The following is a 26,714-nucleotide window of genomic DNA, read 5'->3' as shown; positions in this document are numbered from 1 at the left end:
CTCTTCTGACCTTTTGAAACTCACAAGGTCATTGGATTTCCAATATTCCTTCAGCTAAGATTAGGAAAGGATAATTATAACAGGATCAGAAGAAACAGCAGAACTATGAGCTCCATGCTGAATTGGGTGGAAAGATATGAAAGTCATAGATGAACATAGATGTTACCTATACAACTTTCTCCCTCTCTTGAGGGTCCACAGCACTTCTTCCTTTTTATTTGAAAGCCTCCTGGGAGAGAGAGAGGTTGAGTTCTTCCAATGGAGCCCTTAAATATAAACTCAGTAACCAATTTAGAGGCTTTTCTTCACCATACAGAAAGCAGTAGAAAAACAATCATGAAATTACCTAAGCATGCTTTGAATTGAGGAAAGGTATTCTCGTACTCTCTCATGTATTCCTGGTAGAACATTTTGTTCATGCTTCAAGGTCTGAGCTCCTGTAGGCTCATAATAGGCTCATAGTGGGCAGGACTAAGGGATCTGTGAGAAAGAATCCAGATGTGGGATATTTGTGTGGAAATGAATGTTTATGATTGGGCACAGTGATACTAAGTTCTGATTTTACGGATCTAGATTAGTAAAGATCATTCCCATCTGCTAATATTTCTATTTTCAGTATGCCATGAGTAATATCCTATAATGCAGAAAGTTTTAGAAGGCATAGGGGAATTGCTTCTTAGTTGCTTATTGCCACATACTACACAGTGATCCTCCCTGGATTATGATCTTGTCACAATGAAACAGGGATGGGCCTTTCAGAAATTAAGTCGAGAAGATACTTTGGAACACTGGCGAGTCTAAATAGTAATAATAACAAGGAAGGGAACCATTGTTGGGTGTATGAAATATTTAGAAAAGCACTGGCCTTTAGAAGACTCCTTGGTTTTGAACATTTGCAACTTGTATTACTCCAATTTAATAAGTTAAAAAAAATCCAGTTCTGAAAATGCAACTCAGAGTCTTTTTCCTAGAACAATATTCATTAGTGTTATTGATAATGTTTGGGGTATATGCACCTTAATTCAACAAATATTTAAGGCAAGAGGAGTATATATTTGTTCTTGCTGAGAGCACATTCTGAAATGAGGAAGACCTGAATTCAAATCCAGTTTCAGATTTGAAACTACCAGTTGTGTGACCCTGGGCAAATCATTTAACCCTGTTTCCTCAGTTTCCTCATCTCTAAAATAAGCTGGAGAAGGAAATGGAAAAGCACCCACTATCTTTGCCAAGAAAACCCCCCAAAAGAATGACCAGTGCATGACAGAAAATCAAAATAAACTTTAAATTTAATTTATATTTAATCCCACCATCTTGAAACTAAAATTCCAGCCAATAACAATTTTCAGATGTATAGCCAGATCCCAATTAATGAGAATAACTCATCTCAAAAAGTGATCATAGTATTTGAATTTACACTGCATATTTCCACTGGACTGGAATCAATGGCCAAATTTTATATAATTACAACGGGAATAGTGTGAATTCAAATATATAGGACCTCTTCAAGGATTAATTATTCACATTTAACTATTCATTTGTGTGATTTTTTTTAAAACCAGGTTTTAGTAACGTTCATAGGAAGAGTAATTTAGAGATAAATGTTAGCAGTGATGTGTATATATATATGTGTATATTTGTATATATACAAACACTTAGCTCATAGAAGCACTACATACAGGGGGAAGAACACTAAATTTATGGTCAGGGAACTGCTTCAATTCAACTATGGAAATTAGGCAAGTCATGTAATCTGTTTGAAGTTTTTCATGTGTAAAATAATTTGCCTGTATTAGAGAACTTGCCTATAATGTCCCTTTTAGTTCTGAATCTATGATCCTAACATAGACACAGTTAGAAGAGGGCTGAGTTTATATCTCATTTCTAGCACTTATTAGTTATGTGACCCTGAGCAAGTCACTTTAACCACTTTACCTCAGTTAAAGTTTGGAAAATAATAGCACTTACCTCACAGGATTGCTGAGAAAAATGGAACTAACATATGTAAAGAACTTCGCAAACTTAAAAGTCTTATGTAAATGTCAGTTACTATTATCTATCTAGAAAGGGGGGGAAGAAAGAAAGGAAGGAAGGAAAGAAAAAGGAAGAGGAAGATAGAGAAGAAGACAGAAAAAGAAAGAAGGAAGGAAGAAGTGAAGGGGAAAGAAAAAAAATTAAAGGAAAAAAGAAAGAAGGAAGGAAGAGAGTAAGGAAGTGGAGAAAGAATGAAAAGAAGACAGAAAAAAGAAAGAAGGGAGTGAAGGAAGAGAGAGAGAAGAAAGGAAGGAAGGAAATGAAGGAAGAAAGAAAAAAGAGACAAAGAAAAAGAAAAAAATCTGTGATTTTTATCTAATATTCTGAAACTCTCAGTGGATTTAAATTGGCAGTTCATTTGTTAACTTATTTTCTCCTTTAGAGAGTTGCCTGGGGGCAGTAAGTTAAGTGACTTTCCATCCTCTTACTGCTAACCAGTGTCAGAGGCAGAATTTGAATAAAGGTTTCCCTGCCTTCCAGGCTCAGCTTGCTCCCCCTGCTCTATCATTTTATTTCATCTGGTTAAAGTATTATACTTAAAGTTATTTACCGATCTTCTTTGCTCTTTCTAATGATCACTTTTAAACCAAACTTCTCTCCCTATGCACAACAGATTCTTAGCAACAATGGCAGAGACAGGAGAGTAGAAATTCATTTGGAAGTTGGCAGTGTGAAAAATCAGAGGGAGGCAGGGCTCTGCCCACTTTGGCCTCTCTCCGCATTTACTGATTATCTCCTTAGCACAAGGAAATTGCTCTCCCCTGGCTGCTAGCCTCTCTGCTTTTGCACTACAGCTCTCAGACTGAGCAGCTTTTAAACAGTTCTTACTTTTCAACAAGTGCCTTGGGCTTCAATTCTAGCCCTGGAGAATGTTAATCCTCTACTGAGTAAAGCACTCTGAAAAGCACATGGGACTGGGGCACAAGGTGTGTGGGAAATGGACAAAAGGGGTTAGCTCCTTAATAAGAGTTGAATTAGGTGGACACCGCTTGTCCTTGATCCATTCTTAAAAGAGGAAAGGTCCCTTTCTAGTCTCTTTACATTTCTAGGGCTTGCTTACAAATAAAATATAACAAAATTAAATACTTGGCAGTTCAAGGGTTAAAGGCGAAACACAAAAAGTTGGGGGGGGGGGAGATGAGGGGGGGAGAGGCCAGGCAGCTGCAGTGGATCCTCAGAGACCCCTCCGGGCTGAACAGGGGCCTCAGCAGCTCCTTGGAGACTTGAACACTGTGCGATGGAATTTTCCCCAGAGTTAACACTATTGTCCTTGCAAAGGGCCTGTGACCAAGAGGAGGGGCTGAGAATCTCAGCTCTCCCTGAATGCTTGGCTCTCAAGGAGCTCCCATGGGCTCCGACTCCCCCAGCTGGAGTTAGGGGAAAAGGCAATGGGGATGCCGTAGAACCCCTCCCTCTCTGTGCCAAAATGGACTTCCATCAGCATGGGCAACAGTTGCTACCCGGCCCTCTCCCTTCTCAACTACCCTATTCCTCCCCAGGCCAGAGTTACTGAAACAGAATAACAGGTTTGGTTGCCATACCAACTGCCTTTCTCAAGTCTTTTTTTTTTTTTTTTCCTACAGGAGAGAAAAGAGGGGGGTTGTGGAGGGGAGGAAGGCTAAGCAGCCTGTGGGAGGGGTAGGGGTGAGGACCAGCCTGCTGTGCAGGACAATTCAGTCTTAAGGAAAGCTTCCTTGGGTCCTGAAACGTGGGACTGAAAACTCCCAACAATTGGGTATGCTAAGTGTTTGGAGATGGGGAGGGGGGAAGGGAGTCGCCTTATCTGTTCTGCATTTTTATGGTAGAGCTGCTGTTCTTTGGGCACATATGTTCCCATTTGTGATCCATGGTTGGGATTATTAATGCTTTGTCCCTATATAACTCTTTCAGAAACTTTGAAGGGATTATCTTTTCCAATTCAATGATTTCTGTGTACATTGCTCCCTATATTGGAGATGATCTTCACCCCCATCTTTGCCTATTGAAACTATTCCTTTCCTTAATACTTGTTTTCCCAAACAGTCTATCTCCTCTGTCTCCCCTGGCTATAAGTAATCTCTAGTCTCTCATTCCCCTTTATTTGGACATCCTCTGTGCACTTAACCATTGTGATAATTTATTATGGCCAGTGCAAAGAATAACTAATGAACCAACATGCCCTCCACTAAGTATCCGTTAAATGTCAAGACGACTAAAGGGAGGTTCCAATATGTTGAATGAACCCTTGTAGAATCTTCATAGAAGGTCACGGACAAGAAAAGCTGTCTTGGATGAGTGAGCAGATATGGGTTGCCATGTACAACCCACTGATGTCCATGCCATAGATCCATCATGATACCTTATTATTTCTGTATTATTTTATCTCTTCTGCCAAGTAAGCAGAGACAAGGGAAGGACTATGGCTTGTTTTATCTTAGTATCCCTAGTATTTAGGTAAATTTAATAAACATTTATTTAATTGAATGGAATCAGATTACTTAAATAGTGGTTATTTTTCATTATTTATTTTTAGCATTTTAAAAAAAATTGAGTTCCAAATTCTTTTCCTCTAACCCACCCCTTCCTCCACCCATTGAGAAGGCAAACAATATGATATCAATTATACATGTGAAATCATGCAAAACATATTTCCATGTTAGCCATGTTGAAAATAAAAGCAAGAAAAATAAGGAATATGAAAAAAAATATTTCAATTCACATTTAGGGTTTATCAGTTGTCTAACTGGAGGTCGATAGTATTTTTCTTTATGAGTCCTTTGGAGTTGTCTTGGATCACTGTATTGATCAGAGTAGCTAAGTATTTCAAAGTCGAAAATCATTTCAATAATGCTGTTACTGTGTTTTTGATTTTTGAGTGTTTTTGCTTTTCTTTTAATTTCTAGTGCTTTGCATAGGCCTGATTCATATAATAGGTACTTAATAAAGGATCGTTGAAAGGTAATACTGGTTCCACTGAACATCAACGGAAGGACTCCAGAAAATAAATAAGACAGAAAAGCAGGTGCTTGGCTCTTGAAACACTGGCCAGTGATGACTTTTTAATACCAGGAAAAAGACTGAAATTCAGATGAGTAAAAAATGTAGACTCTGTTACTTGAACAATTCATTCAGAACTATTTGAATGGTTAGACTCAAAGAATAATTAATGGATTAATGTCAACTTAACAGGTCTTCTGTACAGTGCCCCAGGGATCTGTGCTTGGTAGCCCTCTGTCATTTAACATTTATATCCAGGATGTGAACAAAAGCGTATCATTGTATGTTCTTTAAATTTGCAGATGACACAATGCTGGAAGGGATAGCTAAGACACTGAATGGCAGTCAGGATTCAAAAAGATCTTTACAGGCTAGAGCATCTAATAAGATGAAATTTAAAAGGAAGAATCTTGCACTTGGGTACAAGAAATCAACTCCCTCAATATAAGATGGAGGAGGAATAGACATATAGCAGTTAATCTAAAAAAAGATTTGGTGATTTTAGTGACCTTCCAAGCTCAATATGAGTTAGCAGCTAAAAATATTAATTTAATCTTGTGCTGTAAAAAGAAATAGCTTTCAAAGAATGAGAAGATGAAACCCTATTGTACTTCATCTGGAGTATTACGTTCAGTTCTGAGCACCATAGTTTAGGAGAGGCTTTGATAAACAGGAGAGTGTTCAGAGAAGGACCTCCAAGATGGGGAAAGTCTTTAAGTCCATGACATTGATTTAGAGACCTGGGTATATTTGCCTGGAGAAAAAGATATGGGGTGGGGGTGGGGTGACATGATAGCTGTCTCAAGCATTTGAAAGGCTGCCAGATGGGGAAGGGATTAGACTTGTTTTGTTTGGACCCAGAGGAGAGAACCAGGATCAATTGGTGGGAGTTGAAAAGAAGCAGGTTTAGGTTTGATGTCAGGGAAAACTTCTTAACTTTTAGAGCTGTTCAAAAGTGAAGTGGGCTGCCTCAAAAGGTGGTGATTGTCAAGAAGAGGCTAGACAATCATTTGTCAGTTATGTCAGTGGTGTGCTTGTAAATCTTTAACCACTAGATCATTGGGGTAGGAGTGGAGGTCGGTAGAGGTAGGGAAAGATGGACACAAGATACACTTTTAAAAAAAATGATGGTATTATATCATTTGTTAAAATAATGCTATGGTAGTACTTTCACCTTTTTTGTTGTTTGTTTGCTTGCTTGCTTTTTTCCCCCCTTTTGATCTGATTCTTCTATAGCATAGAATATGTAGAAATATGTTTAGAAGAATTTCACACTTGCTTCTTAAAGGGAATGGAGAAAAATTTGGAATACAAGGTTCTGCAAAGGTGAAAGTTGAAAACTGTCTTTGCATGTATTTGGAAAAATAAAATGCTACTAAAATAATTCTGTGGATTAATAGAAGAACAAAGAACCAAAGAATTAAAATGCAAACTATGTAAAATCCGACTAAAACCCAAATATGTCTAAATGTATTCATTTAGTAGCTGATTAAAGCCTAAGAAAAGACAATGCTTTCAATCAATAAAGTACTGCAAAAAATTGGCAATTTTCAGTTATCAAAATTGTGGGTTTTGCATTTTGTATGCTTTTCAGAAAAAGGAAAAAAATATTTTTGAATGTTATATAAATAAACATAAAATAACATAGAAAAATACATTACAAACTTGTAACAATGGCTGTAAATACATTCCCTTACATGTTTCCCATGAGCAACAGGTTGGTTATAGCACATACATAGCATGAAATTATTAAAACAATAAAGAATTTCTAAAAAAGATAATAAAGAATAGACAAAATGCATTTGAGTTACAAAGCAGCATAAACAACACTCCCATGTATCTCCTTTTTAAAAAATTGCATAATAGAAAAAAATTCAAGATACATTTAAAAATTTAAACTAATTACTAACATTTTCTCTGTCATCATGCTCACAAATGTAGGTGATAAACCAAACAATAAATGAAGCCCTGATTTGTAGTTTGTTAATTTCTGAAGTATCACTGCTCACATTGAAAATTTAACAGTTACCTCCTTCCAGTCATTCTAGCTATCTCCAGCACGTTATGCTAAAATGGGCATTTCTTTTGGGTAGGACTAGGTAGTCATTGAAGTCCCTTCCTTCCAATACTCAAAAATATTCTGTGAATTGTACAGACATTGCTTCAATCAGCGGCCTTTGGGAGAGAATCTTGTTAAAATCCACAGTATGAAATGAAAACTTTTGGAAAAAACAAACAGGTTATAAGATTCAAAGGAGATTGACAATATAATAATCTATATTAATAATATAATTGAGAATATGACCTTCCAAGTACAATCTTTTGAGCCATGATATCAGATCATTTTAGTAACAGATATCTGTCCATTTAGTCATTGTCTATGGAAAGAGGAATGGGATTAACATTACTCTCTTTCCTCCTATCTCCCCATTTTCCCAGTCCCTGTGTTTTGGATGTTTTTGTATGCTGGTGTTCCTAATTTTCAGTGATATAACTTATTTTCAAATACTCAAATGTACTTGTGATCTTAGTGATTTGGAATTTTCCTCCATTAATTTAGAGCACAATTCATCCCCTCTTGCTCATTTTGTGCAACTTTTGCTTTCATCTTTACATAAATATGCCATAGATAGTCTATCCAATAATCTGAAAATCATCCTTGTTTTCCCTTGAAATCATGATGATACTCAGGATATCTACAAGTATGTCATCCTTTATTATTACCAGTTTATCTTTTTTTATTCATACAATTCCACAATGACTCTTTTACTTCTGTTCTTTAAACTTTTACTTCTGTTCTTCCCCTTTCTCTCTTCCTGGGCCCCCTCTATTCACCTCTTTATTGCTCTGTGTGATATTTGCTTTCAATTATTTGGAAGCTATTGTGTTCCCTGTCTGAGTCACACCACAATACTGGTACCAATATTGGTATTAAAAAGATAGGCCTTTGCTTCCAGGAGAAGTTTTGGGTCACTTGAATTGCTTTGTGGTTTACTAAATGCAATTCAGCGCAACCTCCTCCTGTTTAATTCTAGACCCAATTTATTATACATATTAAGCTATATAGGCTATTATTGAATGGCATGTTATAAACTGAGCAATCAATATTGCTCATCTACTTGGTCTGTCCTGTGTGAATGATCAGGATAACCTCTTTTGAGTGCTTATGGATTATTTCCAGGAGACTTTTTCAGGACTTGGTGCCATTAGAATTATGTCACCCCAAAAGAGGAGCATCTGGAGGACCGCACTAACCTCAGAAAATCTCACCTCATCTTGAAAGTTGTACTTGATTTGCATCATGACCATTGCAAATAACTTTTGCAAACATCTGTTTAATGCCTTCCCTGATATTTATGATCGGAGGGCTGGTAAGTAAGGTTTTCTTTGTAGTGATAGTTTTAAGAATATTTGAAGGGAAGTCTTTAAGGCAATATTTTGCTCTGTTGAACCAACTGCTTTTTTCATAATCAAGAAATAGTAGGATTTCCAGTGCCAAAATAGTGGAGTGGGGAAAGAACCCATTAATGCCCTTCCAAACTCCTCTTCAACCAGCCAGAAAACCATTTCAGAATTGATTTTTGTAGCAGAAAAGCAGCTTATCAGCATAGGAGAAAACGGTATCTTTCGAGGGAGTGGAAGAGGAGTGAGGTCTGAGAGCAACAGCAAGTCTCCTAACAGGATGCCTGTGGCAGGACTTTGAGCCTGGAGCAATCCACCAGCAAGGTCCCATCTCCTGCAAACTAGCAGCCCCCTAAGCAAATCAAGAGTGTCTACAGCATAGTACCATCACCCCAATGACCCCACCCCCAGCATAGGCTACTAGCCAGGCCTTGACCTCTTTGCTGACCTGCATATATGATCTGAATATGAGGCTCTACCCCAGGGCTGGCCAATAGCAAGGTCCTGCCCTCCCAAAAAAGAGTTTGTGTTTCCATAGCAACCCAGCAGCAGGTCCTTGCCCCTGGGGCAGACCAGCAACAAGATACCTCATTCTCTCTTAACCAGCAGAAAATCTGTTTCCATAATAACTCAGCAGCAAGACCCTGCCCTTGGAGGAGGTCAGCAGAGAAACCCCATAGCCTGGGTAGGACAACAGGGAGTCCCACACCCTAGTACAAGTCAGAAGGGAAGTGTACCACCTAGGGCAAACAAACAGCTAGTTCCCTGAATAATATTGAAAGAAGTCAGACCCTGAGTCCCAGCACCAAAAGGGACAGTGCAGGACCAGAGCCCGACCCTCACATAAAAACACAAGAAATACACAAGAAAAAAATGAACAAAAACAAAAAAAAGAACTTGACTATAGAAAGTTACTCTGGTGACAAGGAGGATCAAGGTACAAACTTAGAGGAGGACAAAAGTATCAAAATGGTACCCATGAAGCCTCAAAGAAAAATGTAAGTTAACCTCAGACTCAAAAAGAATTCATTTGAAGAGCTTAACAAGCTTTAAAAAAAAAAAGCAAATCAGAGAAATAGGAGAAAAACTGGGAAAAGAAATGATGAAAGAGAATCCTGCAAATCATGCAAAAATCATTGCAAGAGAACTATGAAAAAAGTTAACAGCATGGAAGAAGATATATTTTAAAAATTCATTGAAGAAAATAACTCCTTAAAAAATAGAATTGCCAAATGAAAAAGTACAAAAGCTCACTGAAGAAAATAATTCCCTAAAAATTAAAATTGAGCAAATAAAAATTGATGACTCTCTGAAATGCTAAAACATAATAAAACAAAATCAACAAAGTAAAAAAAAAGAAGAAAAATATGAAATTTCTCATTGGAAAAAAAAATGACCTAAAAATAGATCCAGGAGAGATAATTTAAAAATTATTGGATTACTTGTATGCCATGATCAAAAAGAAAGAAAAGAAAGAAGGAAGTAAAAAAGGAAGGAAAGGGGTGGTAATCAGAAGTAAAATACTTGTAAAAAGGGAAAAGATAGGGTAAAGAAAGAGAGGGATAAACAAGGGGAAATAACGTGGAGGAAAATAATGTAGTTATCATAATTATAAATGCGAATGGGATGAAATCACCCATAAAAATAGTGAATAGCAGAATGTAATCCAGAATCCTACAATGTATTGTTTATCTATTGTGAAGCAGTTGGGGTTAAGTGATTTGCCAGGGGTCACACAACTAAGAAATTAAATGTCTGAGGCTGGATTTGAACTCAAGGCCTTCTGAGTCCAGGGCTGGTACATCATCCACTACACTATCTAGTTGCCCCAAAATGTTTATTAAAAGCACATTTGAAACAGAAAGAGACACAAAGGATAAAGGTAAGGGACCGGAGCAGAATCTATTATGCTTCAGATGAAGCAAAGAAAGCAGGGGTAGCAATCATGATCTCAGTTAAAGCAAAATCAAAAATTGATCTAATTAAAACAAATAATGAAGGAAATCACATCTTGTTGAAAAGTGCCACAGACAATGAAGTAACATTAGTACTAAACATACATGCACCAAATGGTGTAGGATCTAAATTTTTGAAGGAGTTGACTGAGTTGCAGGAGGAAATGGACAATAAAACTACATTAGTGGGGGAATTCAATTTTCTTCTGTCAGAACTAGATAAATTTAACCAAAATATAAACAAGAAAGAAGTTAAGAATGTGAATAAAATTCTAGAAAAGTTAGATATGATAGCTCTCTGGAGAAAATTGAATGGAATTAGAAATGAATAACACTTTTTCTCAATACATGGCACCTACACAAAAATTGAACACATATTAGGACATTAAAAACTCATAACCAAATGCAGAAAAGCAGAAATAGTCAATTCATTCTTTTCAGATGATAATGCAATAAAAATTGCATTCAATAATGAGAAATGAAAAGATAGATTAAAATTAAATTGGAAACTAAACAATCTAATGCTAAAAAATGAGTAGATCAAAGAACAAATCATAGAAACAATAGATGATTTCATTTAAAAAATGACAACAATGTAACAACACGCTAAAATTTATGGGATGCAGCTAAAGTGGTACTTAGGGGGAAATTTATATGTCTAATTGCTTATATCTTTAAAATAGAAAAACAGCAGATCAATGAATTGGCCATGCAAATTAAAAGCAACACAGAAAAAGAACAAATTAAAGCCTCCCTAATTAAATATCAAATTGGAAATCCTAGAGATTAAAGGAGATATCAATATAATTAAAAGTAAGAAAACCATTGAACTAATGAATAAAGTTAAAAGTTGGTTTTGTGGGGACTTTTTTAAAAAAGGAAAGAAAACCAAATAACTTGTATCAAAAATGAAAGGGATGATATGCCAATAAATTTGATGATTTAAATGAACTGGATAGATATCTACAAAAATATAATTTATCCAGATTAATAGAAATGGAATAAAATATTCAAGATAACCCAATCTTAGAAAAAAAATTGTATAAGCCTTTAATGAACTTTCTAAAAAAAGAAATCCCCAGTGTCATATGGATTCACAAGTAAATTCTACCAGACATGTAAAAAACCAATTAATCCTACTACTATATATGAAGAAAGGCTCAAACTATATTACAAAGCAGTAATCATCAAAGCAGTCTTATACTGGCTAAGAAACAGTGGTGGATCATTGAAATAGATTAGTTACAAATTATATTATAGTAAATGACCATCATAATCTAGTAAATGATAAACTCCAACATTTTGGAACATAAATACAAACTTTTGAAACAAAATCTTCTTTTTTAACAAAAACTTCTGGGAAAACTGGAAAATAATATAGCAGAAACTAAATATAGATCATCATCTTACAATGTATACCAAGATAAGGTCAAAAACAAAAAAGGTGATACCATAAGCAAATTAGGAGAGCATGGAATAGTTTATCTATTTGATCTATGGGTAAGGAAAAAAATTATGACCAAACAAGATTCAGGAAAACATTACAAAATGTAAAATAGATTTTGATTGTGTAAAATTAAAAAGGTTTTACCCAAACAAAACTAATTTTTACACAAACAAAACAACCATAAATATTAGGAAAACAAAAAAAACTGAGGGAAAACATTTTGCAACAAGTATCTCTGATAAAAACCTCATTACTCAGATATAGAGAGTCTAATTTATAATTTTATATGTATTTATATTTATATTTATTTATTATATTATATATTATAATATGTTATATATGTATTATAATATATTGTATATTTATGTATTATAATATATTTATATGTATAAAGTATATTTATAAAGACATTTTTGTATGTATTTATAATAAATACATACTTTGTATCTCTAGCATTTGCCATCATGTCTGGCACTTATCTGGCATTAATTTAGACAGATAGATATAAAATAACGATTTTTTAATTGATAAAAGTGCTGACTGTGATTCAGTAATAGATAATTTGTCTTAAAATATGGAGGAAGAGAAAAGGAAAAAGGCTGAAAATCTTTATTTTACTAGTGGATACAATTGTACAGCACTTTAAATCTAAATAGTTGTAGTAAACAAAGAAATCCACAGACAACTGCTACAGGCAGAGTCCTATTAAAAAGTATTTACTAAGCACCTACTATGTACCAGATACTAAGTACTGGGCATACAAAAAAGGGCAAAAAATGGCCCTTCCTCTCAAAGAGCTCAAAGTATAATAGTGGAAACAAAACAACTATATATAAATAAGATATGTATGGAATAAATTGGACATAACTTCAGAGGGAAGGAACTAGAATTAAGGGTGATCAGGAAAAGCTTTATGCACAACATAGGATTTGAGCTGAAACTTGGAGGAAATAAACTAGCAGCTGGAAATGAGGAAGAAAAGAGTTCCAGACATGGAGGACAGCGAATAAAAACACCCAGAATCATGAGATGGAGTAATGTTCCATAAACAATAAAAATCTAAAGTAAGGTACAAGAAGCCTGGAAAGATACAAAGAAGCCAGATAATAAAGGTCTTGAAAATTTATTTGATCTTGGAGGTAATAGGAAGCCATGGCAATTTATTGAATTGGGAGTTAGAGAATTGATCCCACAGGTGTAACAGTCTTGGTTCAAGTACCAACTCTGGTTCTATTGGCTGTATGTTTCTTAACAGATTAGTGTCCCCACAAGTTTAGTGGGAATTGCTCCTCTGGATTGGTATGAGGGACTTCTTCATTAAGAATTTCCTGTACTAATGAAATCACAAATCTGGACCCCAAAACCCCAAGTAGTTTGGTCTAATGGTTCCAGAAGGCGGATGATAAAATAAAACTCTCTTCTTAATTAGAGGAGAGGAAGAGTAGAAATACAGATGTGAGAGGTAATGGAGTAAATACACATTCATAGTAGAGTTGCTCTATTGGTTGGTTTTGCTGAATAGTTTTCCTGTATTGCAACACAGGATTCATGAGGAAAAAAGATCGTGATGTAAATGCATGAAAGCTTCCATTAAACTTTAAAAGAAAAATCATTTCACTGAGGGCCCAGGGAAATTCTGAGATGATAAGTTGTTTTGTGGTTAGCTCTTCCAGAGAAGAGTTCTTTTAATTGTTCCTAAGGAGCTGGGAGTGGAATCACTAAAATCACCCAACCTATACATCCATATACATACTTCCTTAGTCACTCTTTTTGCTTGTACATAAGGACTGGTTCCTTCCCAGCTGAGGTTAGGTGGACCATTCTTATCTGGAAAAAATAAAAATATGATAAAGCCAGTTCAGTAACTATTGAACACTTGCTGTATCCAGAACACTAAGAAAGATATAAAATATAAGTAATAACTACAATAGTATAGGATCTCTTTCCTCTTTTCTCCAATCCCTCTGGAGTTTGCTTAGTAGTTATTCTAAGAAAGCTGTGGAAGCTTGGGGTGGATTTGCTTCCAGACATGCATGATGGAAAGAGGGAGGAGCTTTCTTTCCTGCTGTCTACTGCCCACTTTAGGGCAAGATATCCTCTGACTGTTTCCAGGAGACCATGATGACTAAGGGATTCAGTGACTAAGTGTTCAGTGACAAAAAAATCTTTTAGTTGGCTGCTGAGTTGAAACTCCATGGATTTACTAAAGGAATGATACCTCTCTCTTTTGATATCAAATTTCTTCCTGATGCTTTGAGGCATAAGGATAGATCTCACAAAACTTAGAAGAGTCAACTACTTGGGATGTATGTCTCCCCATATCTCTTCCTCTATCTGTGAACTCATGGACTATTTATTAAGCAAGCATGTGCCTGGAATGGGGTCACCTCCCATTTATGATTTCTTTCTTTTGGTACAGAAACTTATGAGATTAGAAAGGTACCTGGCATTTTTGCCTTCCCAGATACTCAAATAGCAAGGTAATAAAAATATAATAAATAAATATAAATATATATATAAATATAAATAAATATAAAAAATAAATAATAAATAGCAAGGTAAACCAGAACATTCTCATTTTCAAAAGCAATGAAATCAGACTGGCCAAAAGGGAAGGAGAGCGAGATGGAGAAGAGAGATAAGAATAAAGGGTGGAGTGGTGAGAGAGACAACAGACTAGCCAAGAGGGTAAGAGTCACCAAGGGACAGATAGACATGTATGTATCTATCTATAGAGAGAGGAGAAGAGGGAGACAAGAGAGAGACACAGAGAGAGACAAAGACAGAGAGAAAGCTATAGAGATAGAGAGATATATACAGGAAAAGGAGGGAGGGAAAGGGGGAAAAAAGAGGGAGAAGAAGAAGGAGGGACAGGGAAAGAATGAGAGTCAGAAGAAATAGTGGAAAGAGCTCACTTAGTGTGAATGGAGCTAAACTTAGTGGAGGGAAAATGTAAAAGGGTTAAATAGTAATCCTAATTTTAAACTCTCTAATTGATTATAATCATTGTATGATTCTGTATTGCTTAGAATTCCTTTTCTTGTATGGGAATAAAACTATCTATTCTATACTTGATTCATGCTTGTACTCTGGGTACTTTTTAAAAAATGTACTACTGTCTTCTTCCTTCCTACCCCCACCTTGCTGGGAAGAACTCTTTATCCTTAAGCCAAAAATAGAGTTTTTTCCTCAGGAATCTGAAATGGGCATGAAATGAAAGAAAGAAAGTCCCAGTTCCCCAGCTGAGAAGGCAGTAACCTTAGAGCAGTGAACCCATAGTAAACCACAGGAGCAGCCAAAGGACAGTGGTTGGTCAAGGTTGTTAGGCTATTTGGTCTCAGCTGGTGTAACTGCTAGAATGACAATCACAACTTTAAGATTTGCAAAATGCTTATCTTAAACAGTCCTGTGAAATAGGTCATGCAAGTGTTTTTTTTTTTTTGGTTTGTTTTTGTTTTTTACAGATGAGGAAACTAAGGTTCAAAGAGATTAAACAGCTTGCCTTAAGATCACACAATTAGTGTCTGAGTGGACATTTGAATTCAGGTCTTCTGTTTCTTAAAAGTAGTACCTTCCTCCAAAAAACAACTATGACTCCCAGATAAGACAGTGTCCTTAACCTTTGAGGAATGTATTATCTATTAGGAAGATACTGAATTCTATTACAAAATGATACATAGTAAATGTATAACAGCTACAATGTGTTATGTCAAAATCAAATTATTATCAAGTTGGAGAATCAAAGAATTCTTCCTAAAGGAGTTAGCATATGAGTTTAGTTATAAAGTATGGGTAAGAATTCAACAGAGAAGCAGCATGGCAGGGAATTTATTATAGTGGACAGAGAATTGGGTCAGAATAACCTGTGTTCATATATCCAAAGGGCATTCTCTTTGATTCAACAGTGCTACTACTGCGTTTGTATTCCAAGGAAATCATAAAAGAGGGGAAAGGACTCACATGTGCAAAAATGTATTTCGTAGCTCTTTTTGTGGTGACAAAGAACTGAAAAATGAGTAGATGCCCATCAATTGGAGAAGGGCTGAATAAGTTGTGATATATGAAAGTAATAGAATATTAGTGTTCTATAAAAATGATAAGCTGATTTTAGAAAGATCTGAAGCTGAGCAAAACAAATAGAAATCAGGAATACATTGTACCATAGTAACAGCAGGATTGTGTGATGATCAACAATGAAAGACTTGGTTCTTCTCAGGGTTCAATGACCCAAGATAATTCCAATAAATTTTGGATAGAAAACACTATCTGCATCCACAGAGAATTATATGTAAATCAACATGTGCTATGATCACTTTTTTCTTTTTTTCCTCTTTTTTTTTCTCTTGTAGTTTTTCCTTTTCGTTCTGATTTTCTCTCCCAACATGATTCATAAAGAAATGTATATTAAAATAACCTGTGTTCAGATCACCCCCTCCAATAATTTCCACTCCCCTAATAAAAAGAAGCTTCAATTGAAAAGGGGAAGCATTTCAGGTACGGTAATCATGTGATCAAAGGGGAGAACATATTGTGGGGAGAACATACAAGGGTATTCAGATGATTGCAAACAATCTAATTGTAGAGTGTGGAGAGGACTAAAATGAAATGAGAGACATGAAAGAGAAAGCTAGATGAAATGGTTCAGAATTGGAATGAAAAGAACTTGGTAAGATAATATAATGATCAATTCTGATGGACTAGGCTTTTTCCAAAAGCGAGGTAATTCAGGCTAGTTCCAATGATCTTGTGATGGAGAGAACCATCTGCACCCAGAGAGAGGACTGTGGGAACTATGTAGATAACAACATAGTGTTTTCACTTTTTTGTTGTTTACTTGCATTTTGTTTTCTTTCCTTTTTTCCCCTTCTTGATCTTATTTTTCTTGTGTAGCATGATAATTGTGGAAATATGTATAGAAGAATTGTACATGTTTAACATGTGTCAGATTACTTGCCATCTATGGAGATGGGGAAAGGGAGGGAGGAAAAAATTTGGAACATAAAGTTTTGCAAGGGTGAATGTTGAAAACTATATGCATATGTTTTGAAAATAAAAACTTAAAAAAAGAACATTTAGTTATATAAAATGGGGAAGAGGGATGAGTAAAAGATAACAGTAAAGTTTTAAACATGAAAGGATTGGTGATTGATGGTACTATTGACAGAAAGTGAAGACAAAAGAAAAAGTAAGTTTGTGGGTAATAGTAATATGCTCTGTTTTGAACATTTTGAGATACTTAGATGATGGTAGGACAACCAAGTAGAGTTATCCTGTAGGCAGTAAAAGATGAAGAAAAACCTGCATGGCAGGTTCCAAGATAAGGAAATAGTCCAGGAGATAAAGTTTTACCTGGTTTGCATAGACAGCCTCTAGCCAATCAGATGCCAATTAATGTTTTTAAGTAGACAACTTGGCTAAATTAATTGTATTCAATTGATTGGCAGAGAAACAAATCTATTAGTGTAATCCATTTCATGAAAATACTAACATATCACTGGGAATAAATATCAACGAGAATAAATTGCTTCTTTGAGGGTGGGAGAGAACTATAAAGATAAATTAGACAATGCCCTTGAACTTATTCTTTTCTGTTTCTTCTGGAGTTTGAACCTTTAAATATTCCCTAGGTCTTCCTAGTATCCAATTGGCTCCTTCAATATCGCCTTCAGTCAAACCTAAATACCCCGCCCCCATTCTCTCACACTATCATTGTATATCTCGTTCCCCTTTAATAACAAAATTCATAGAAAAAGTTGTATATACTACTTGTCTTTATCTTATTTTTATCTTCCAGTCAGTTCTCAATACTTTGCAATGTAGCATCCACCCCACTATTGCATTGAAATTTTACTCTTTAAGCTCACCAACACTCTTTTTATTTCTAAATCCAATGGCTTTTTCTCATTCCTCATCCTTCTTTACCTGTGGATTTTTGCAACTCTGCTTATATCTCTCACTAAAAGAGTTTAGTTCTCCTCCTTACCTGACTGTTCCTTCTCAGTCTCTTTTGTTAGTAACATCCATATCACTACCCTCAACACACAGGAATGAGAATAAGTTCAAGCTCTATCCTGGCCCTTTTCTGCTCTCACAAACTTCTGTTTTCCTATTGATGACCTCAGTAGTTTTCATAAGTATAATGATTACCTCTGTGCTAATGATCTCTAGAGCTAAATATCTAATCTTAGTCTCTCTTCTGAAGTATAATCCCATATTTTTGACAGCCTATTAGATTTTTAAAACTAGATGTCCCATAGGTACCTTAGACTCAGTGTGTCCAAAATGGAACTTATTTCCTCCCTTAAACCCTTACTTTTTTTGAAACTTGTATTTCTTTGAGGCCATCACCATCCTTCTAAGAACTTAGATACTCAATCTTTAATGTCATCTTTAATTCTTCCCTCTTACCCCAAATATACAATTAATTGTCAAATCTTGTTGATATTACAGCATCTGTTGAATTTGTCCCTTCCTTTCTACTCATATAATCCCTAGTTCAATTCCTTTTCCCCACAATCATCCTACCTCACATCTCTCCTTCCTCCAATGCATTTTCCATACAACTACCATGCTGATATTCCTTAAACACAAGTCTCACCATCTCATTAAACTTCAGTGGCTTCTTAGGATAGAAGAATGATACTAAAGGTAAGGCAAGGAAGTAAGCATATATTGAGCATCTACTACAAAGTATTAGGAACTTTGCAAAATAAAGGGGATACAAAGAAGGGAAACACGCACACACACACACACACACACACACACACACACACACAACCAATTCCTACTCTCAAGGAGTTCACAATATAATTAATGGGAATTAGATCTAAAATTGAAAGGGATCTTCAAGGTCATTTGATCCAACTCCACAATTTGTAGTTAAGAAATATAACTTGTTTGGAGTTGCACAGGTAGTAATCTTCCTAAAGAGTAGGTACAACCATCACACACACACACACACACACACACACACACACACACACACATCTCTCCCTTCCTCAGTAAACTCCAGTGGCTCCCTATTACCTCTGGGATCAAATATTAAATCCTTTTTGGTGTTCAAAGTCCTTCATAACTTGCCATTCCCACCTTTCTAGTCTCTTTAACATCTTTCTCCTTAAAATTGGATATACTCTTTTAACCAATGATACTGGTTTCCTATTCCTTAAACAAGATGCTCCATACTCTGACTCTTTCATTGCTATTTCCCATCCTTGGAATGTTCTCCCTTCTCCTTTCTGCATCTTGGCTTCCTTCAAGTCCCAGCTTCAATTCCTTCTTTTATAAGAAGCCTTTTCCAACCCCCCTTAATTCTAGTGCCTCTCCTGTCTTGATTATTTCCAGTTATTCCTGAATATAGCTTATTGGAACATAGTTGTTTACAAGTTGTCTGCCTTATTGCATCATTAACTTCTTGAGAACACTAATAATCTTTTATCTTTCTGTGCACTCCAAAATTTGACACAGTTTCTGGCATACACTAGGTGTTCAATAAAGATGGAATTTTTTTTCACTAATTAAGCATCAGAATCAGGATTTGATTCTATGTCCTCTGACTCCAGAGCCAGAATTCTTTCCCCTATATAATGTTTTGTTGTTGTCCAATCATTTCAGTGGTGTCTGATTCTTTTTGATCCATTTTGGGGTTTTCTTGGCAAAGATATTGGAATAATTTGCCATTTTCTTCTCCAGTTCATTTTCTAGATGAGAAAACTGATTCAAAGAGAGTTAAAAGTGATTTGCCCAGAGTCACAAAATTAATAAGTGTCTGAGACCAGATTTGAATTCAAGAAGATGACTCTTTCTGACTCCAATTCTGGCACTCTATCTATTACACCATCTAGCTGCTCTAAATGCTGTATTTACTGCTGTGGTCATATGTTATATCTTCTCTTTTCCCCATAGAAGTAAACTCCCTGAGGGCAGGGACTGTTTTGATTTTTTATTTATGTCCACCTAGGATATAAATGCCTAGGACAGAGTACCAAGTACTCTGGCACAAAATAGGCACTTTAAAAAGTTTGTCAGATTTAATTGGTATCTCACAGTCTAATATCTTCACTCACTGACATCAATGGGGATGTTCAGGAAATACCATCTATCTTTCCTTTTCAATAAACTAGAGTAATTATTGTAAACTTATTATCAATATATGTTTACAACTAATGAAACATTAAAAGCTACTGTATCACAACTGATTGTATGATATACTGATCACTAAAACAGATAAAATAATCCAACAGAAATTTGTTGTAAATAGTAGCATATACCTTCCAATGCCTGGAGGAGGATAGAAAACAATTTAACCCAAGATCCAACTTCATCCTTCAATTTGCATGCAATCAGTATGGCCCAACATTCTTATTCTGGTTTTTCCCCTGGCTCTGTGATAAATAGATTACTCCTTTGGGCCAACATGTGATTTCATTGCTCCATTACTTCCAAGATAAGATCAACACTTATCAATAAAATCTTAAATCAGCCAGAATTGGCTGCTAATAGATAACCTGTTTCTATCCACCTGTCTTCCCAATGTTACATATTAACGATTTCCTCAAAATACCTATTATATCAGTACGATTTCCCCTTCACTTGTCTCCTCTTTCTCTTATTTCACCCAGCTGGTAAGAGCCATCGTCGTTATTTAAAACAACAATAACAATACTGATTAAGTTTGTGCTGAGTGGAATATTAATCAATAGCCTTTTATTAAGTAAATGGTATCTGCTAGGCACTATACCACAATATCTATCTATCTATCTATATAGAAATAGCAAAAATGAAATAGTTCCTGTCCTCAGGGAGTTTACATCTTGCACTTCTGAATGTTAGTTTTCTCATATTTAAGATGAGGATAATATTACATTTATATGCCACCTGAATAATCCTCAGGAAAATGATTTGTAAATTTTAAAAGGCATGTCAACATAAAAGTGTAAAGCGTTGAACATTTTTAATAAGAATTCTATATTTTTTATATTTATTTATTATTTTTTGCTGAGGCAATTGGGGTTAAGTGACTTGCTCAGGGTCACACAGCTAGCTAGGAGGTATTAAGTGTCTGAACCCAGATTTGGACTCAGGTCCTTCTGACTTCAGGGCCAGCACTCTATCCACTGCACCATCCAGCTGCTCCAAGAAATCTATCTTTGATAACCCATAATCTAATAAGGGAGAAGTGAGCCAACATTCTTGGGTGAAACCCAAAGTTTATATACATGCCTATCACAAAACTAAATCCTAAGGTCAATGTATAATGCCTATCAAAGTAAAGGATAGAGTGTGTTGGTCATTGGGTAAGGATAAAAAAATAGATGTGTGAAATATCATTTGGATTATTTGTCCCCATTTGCAGTATATTGAACTGGCATTAGTGGACTGGGGATTTGGGGAAATGTTAAACCATGTTGACAAAACCACTGGACAAAGCAAAGCCTTAGACTATTCCCAGTAGCGCCTGGGAAATATAAGAGGAGGAAAGTTAATAAGTTTTGAGGCCTGCTGGTAAGAACCTTAAGGTCTATTATTAAAATTTAAAGACTGACAAGGACCCGAAGCAACACTGGACATCTGGCCATATTGTTGGTAGAGGAAGGTCTTCTGTTCTTTAGTAGTAGTACTTAATAAAAAGAATTTTGACACTTTTTTGTAATGGTTGGTCATAATTCAAAATGCTTTTAGTTTTATAGAGCAATTCATAGATAGGACACTAAAGAATTAAGAGATTAATTGACTTGTCTAAAACCTCACAGTTAGCTGGAAATGGTTGCCATCCCAACTCAGTACTTTCTGTGTAACATGAATATCAGCACAGATTTATTTAGCAAAGATTTGATTCAAATGCTTTAGGTATTGATTAACTCTTCTTGGCCTCCCAAACAATGGAAGTGGCAGGTGTTCTGATAAGTCAAGTGAGACCTTTGTCTTGTTTTGATTAGGGCTACTTAAAGTTTCTTCTACTACTGAAATCTTACATCACAATGTAAGAGTCCTTACTTACCTTTATGGGAAAGACCTCCACTTTCCATTTACTTGACCTTTGATGAATAAACTTTGAGAGGAAAGGCATAGTGATTGAGTGTTAAAAGTAATGTTCCTGAATAAAGTTGGGGGAAAGGGACCTTCCTGCCAGCTGGACTCCATTCCCTTCAGGAAATCTTGAAAACCACGAAGAAGTGGGAGTAATAGAGGGAGATGGCCAGAGGAAAGAAGCAGAGCAACCAATATATGGAGAAGTTGAAATCTGCAGAGGTACTTATATCATCTACATCACCAAATCTATATTTAAATCCCAAAGTGCTGTAAGAACTTGTGGATCTAATAGTAGAGCCACTAATAGAGCAATTGTCAGAAATTATGGAGACTAGTAGAATAACGAAACACTGGAAGAGGGGAAATGACCTAATTTTCAAAAAATGGATTTTTAAAATAATAGAAATCTGATTTTGATTCCTGACCAAATTCTGAAACATATAACAGAATCAAGAGATTGATCCAAACCTTTTTTTTTTTTTTTACAGAAGTCCAAATAAATGAAGTAATTTACCCAAGTTCAAAGCTAGAATTTAGATTTAATTCTTCTAACTCTAAGTCCTGTGCTTTTCCCACTGTATCTTGATCTCAACAAAGCATCTGAAAAAAATTCTGAGCATTTATCCTTGTGGACGAATGTTGCTACAATTAAATGGATTTATAACTGAGTTAACAGCCATATTTAAAGAATATTGATTAATTAATTACCAGGATTTCTTTTTTGAAAAATCATGCAGAAAAAATTTTTCTCAGAACAATTTTAAGAACATTAAAAACATATGCAAACACAAATGCCCCAACCTTCTTATATACTATGTTTCTTCTTTTTTTTTTCTTTTTTTTATTTAATAGCCTTTTATTTACAGGTTATACGTATGGGTAACTTTACAGCATTAACAATTGCCAAACCTCTTGTTCCAATTTTTCACCTCTTACCCTCTACCCCCTTCCCCAGATGGCTGGATGACCAGTAGATGTTAAATATATTAAAATATAAATTAGATACACAATAATATACTATGTTTCTTTAACAGAAATAGCAGTTTAGGGAGTGCTCAAAAAAATCAGAAAGCAGGAGAAGGGAATGAAAGAAGCTTCTAGGAATGATTAGATTATAGCACTCAATGGAAAGAGGTAATAAAATTATTACTCAAATATCCTACTTTGGCAGGAGATGGGGTGTTTTGTGAATTTTTTTTAGAGGGTTATTCATTTTTAAATGTTCAAATACAAAAGCTTTAATTTCTCTTGGCAATTCATCTTTGTTCTAGGAAAGGCGTTAGCAACTTGGATATTGACAGAGATGGCATGTTCATCAAATCTACAGATCATTCAATCCACAAGAATTTAAGTGCCTATTATTCATTAAATGCCAGGCACTGTGATAGGCACTAGGAATACAAAGCGAAATGACTCAGTCAGTAAGAAGAAGAGGAAAAACTCTCGATGACAAAACCAGGATTTTATAAGGTAGTTCAATCAAGAAATGAAATAAATTTACATTCATTCTTGCATTTAGGCAAAAACGAATCAGTTATAAAATGTGACCAACAAAATGTCGGAGTAAGTATCTAGTCTAGTATCCCCTAACTCTCAAACATTCTCAAAAAAAAGGAGTTATAGGCCTGATTTAGGACTAAATCTGAAGGACAAAAAAAAGAAAATCTCCAAGATAAAAAGTCTTAGCAATTCATACTAGAGGGCGTTCATCTTGAAAGAGTTTCCTCAGTACTTTTTCCCCCACCTGTTTCTATACTCCAAGCAGACACCTATAACTCAATAAAAACTGAACCAAAGGCTTGTAATTGGACTTGGAATGGGATCTCTGGCTGCAATAATTGCTATTACACTTCATTCCTGTTTAATTCTATATTGACAAGTCATTGATGCTGTTTCTGTTAAAATATATGAGGAGAAGGAAGAGGAAGTTGAGGAGGCTATGAGAAATAGTTGAAGGAATTAGAAATAATTACTCTGAAAAAAAAGAAGAGAAGAATATAAAACTATCTCTAAATATTTAAGAGGTAATGCCGAAGAGATGATGATGAGAGAATAATGATCACTGCTGATAATGACAATTTAAGAGACATGGAGAAAAGACCTCAGAGTTAAGGAAGACTGTCATTCAAGTTTCACCTCTGATGTAAACTGGCTGTGGGACCCTGTACATGTCTCTTAAAATTTCAAGGTTCTAAGCAGAATGCTAATATATAAATGGCAAAGAAGCCACCTATCTGCATAAGCAAATTACTATCTGCACCCATGAATTCACAAATGCAGTTCTCCTCCTTCTCTTCCTCCTTCTATTTCTGCTCCTTCTCCTCACAGTTATTATATTCACCCTTCTCTAGGGCTTTAATATTTATAAAGTGTCTTATCCTCAACAGCCACAACAATAAAATACCTGGGGTAAGCATTATGTTTATTTTCCAGATAAGAAGATTTAGGCTCAGAGAAATTTAAACTACTTGTCCATACTTCCTAAAATCAGAATCAAATGTTTACTCTACTTTGTTTCAGAGGATAGAACTAGAATAAATGGCTAAAAGCTACAGGGAAGCAGATTTTGATTTATTAAAAAGAAAAACCCCACAATTTCTAATAATTAGTACTGTCCAACAATGGAATGGGCAGCTCTGTGAGGAAATTGTTACTCTGTCACAAGTATTCAAGTAGATATTAGCTAAATTGTAAGACTGTTTCTCTCTCTCTCTCTCTCTCTCTCTCTCTCTCTCTCTCTCTCTCTCTCTCTCTTTCTCTTCCTATATATATATATAAATATACTTAAGTTTCTTACCATACCCCTTGTCTCAGTATTCTTAAATGCCCTGTCCAAGGATTGGAACATTTCTTTATCATCTCATTCTTTTTTTAATGTGCATTTTTATACACATGTATGTTTATCATATGCCATATTATTTTATTTTATTAAAGTCTTTTATTTTCAAAACATATGCATGGGTAATTTTTCGACATTAACCCTTGCAAAACCTTGTGCTCCAAATTTGTATTCCCCTTCCTCCCATTTCCTCCCCTAGATGGTAAGTAATCTAATGTACATGTTAAACATGCAATTCTTCTATACATATTTCTACAATTTTCATGCTGCACAAAAAAAATCAGATCAAAAAGGAAAAAAATATATAATTCTTAATTGTCGAACACTACACAAGAGTAAAAAACTCCAAACCCCTGAAAAAGTGTATCTCTAAAAGTTTCTGGTAGCTATTTGTTCCACATCAACAGTCACAGAAGCTCAACAGACCTTTACTTCCTTAGTCCACCCCTCCCATAGCATAATTAAAGTACCCTATTCAGTGAATTCTATTAACAAAACTTTATATTGTATTCCTATCTTAAGGGATCATCTGAAAATTCTTACTGTGTCAGAATGCCTCTTTCAATTTAACCTGAGAAGAGTAAACCTTCCCACTACAACAACTGACCCCATCTGAGAATTTGCCTTGATTTGTTAAAAAACAAAAAACAAAAAACAAAAAACAAAAAAAAAAAAAAAAAAAAAACACTGGGGGAGCCTTAGGACACAGACACAAAACCCATACACACTTAGTCTCTTTTTTATACAGCATGTCACCTCAACCCAGGTCATTCTGACCCATGACCACCAGGAGGTCCATATTGAAGACTGAACTTCTTAAAGGCCAGCAAACTTGGCATGCACTGGATAAAGAGGAAAAAACAAATTCCAGAGGTGAGTAGTCCTCAGCATGAACTCCTTTTAGCAAAGCTGCAAATTCTAAGAGTAAACAGTAAATCAACTGGTCCTTCTAACTCCTTCAGTGTACCCCTCATTTGATTGCCCATGTTGGTTTAATGTCATAATTTTGATGGATTCATAACTAGATTGTTACAAAATTGTAGAGATGAAGGGACCCTACAGATTATCTAGTCCTGTTCTCAGCGTGTAGTCCAATAAATAAAGCTAATCCAATTAAATTTCTAATAAGATATATATATATCTCCCATATAAGCAAAAACTTTTTGCAAAGGAGTCTTTAATAAATTTTAAGAATGTAAAGGGTATCTGAAACCAAAAAGTTTGAAAACCACCAATCCAATCTAACCCTGTTATTTTACAATAAAGGAAATGGTCTAGTGTTCCTTTTATTGTACTGCCCATATATGGATTCCTCAATAAATAATTCTATTTTGTTAGAACGTATATATATGTATAAATTATGTGCTTTTTATGAACATGCATATAAATGTATATATGTATGAATATTGTTTGCATGTATATATTTAACATATCCACAAGTATGCAATGTAACACCCATCTACATTTATAGCATGCACATGTATATGTATATATGTATGTATGTAGTGTGTGTGTGTACATTCAGAGACTCCTGGATCACAGTGATATATCTTTCTCTTTCTCTCTGAATATATACATACATACATAGATATGTATATAGCTGTAATTATTGATATCTATATACTATTCCTGTCACTGTGACCCTAGGACATATCATTAAGCTTTTCAGTGCTCCAAACAACTCCATAGGGTTGTTAATTGTAGAACAATTTTTATCTGCCTTGATAGATCTTTCCTGGCAAATAGAGGAAGAAGTGGAAGTAATGTCAAACTTTATATTCTTAGGCTCAAAGATCACTGCAGGTAGTGCCTGCAGCTGTAAAATTAAAAGATGTTCTTTGGAAGGAAAGCTGTGGCAATTCTGGACTGCATACTAAAAAAAGACATCACCTTGCCGATAAAGATCCATATAGTCAAAGTTATGGTTTTCTAGTAGCAATATATAGCAGTAAGATTTAAGCTGAGTGTACAGAATGGGTGCTTCTGAATTGTGGTACGAAAAAAAGACTTTTGAGGGTCCCTTAAATAT

General features: G+C 35.3%; 1 long non-coding RNA gene across 4 annotated transcripts in view; it reads left to right on the top strand.

The window, feature by feature from the left end:
• LOC111720629 overlaps positions 1-26,714 on the top strand; it is a 157,652-nt gene that overhangs the window by 86,634 nt on the left and 44,304 nt on the right. The window contains exons 1-2 of one of the 4 annotated variants that reach the window (XR_004232042.1): positions 3,198-3,560; positions 25,434-25,558. This is a non-coding gene — a long non-coding RNA (uncharacterized LOC111720629). Of the gene's footprint in view, positions 1-3,197; positions 3,561-22,835; positions 23,317-25,433; positions 25,559-26,714 lie in introns of those variants that run through there. The other 3 variants (XR_004232040.1, XR_002770239.2, XR_004232041.1) reach the window with 3 other exon arrangements.

The sequence above is a fragment of the Sarcophilus harrisii genome, chromosome 2 (genome assembly GCF_902635505.1).
Source record: "Sarcophilus harrisii chromosome 2, mSarHar1.11, whole genome shotgun sequence".
Lineage (NCBI taxonomy): Eukaryota > Metazoa > Chordata > Mammalia > Dasyuromorphia > Dasyuridae > Sarcophilus > Sarcophilus harrisii.
The sequence above is the reverse complement of the archived record's forward strand: the minus strand, read 5'-3'. Positions and strand labels throughout refer to the sequence as shown.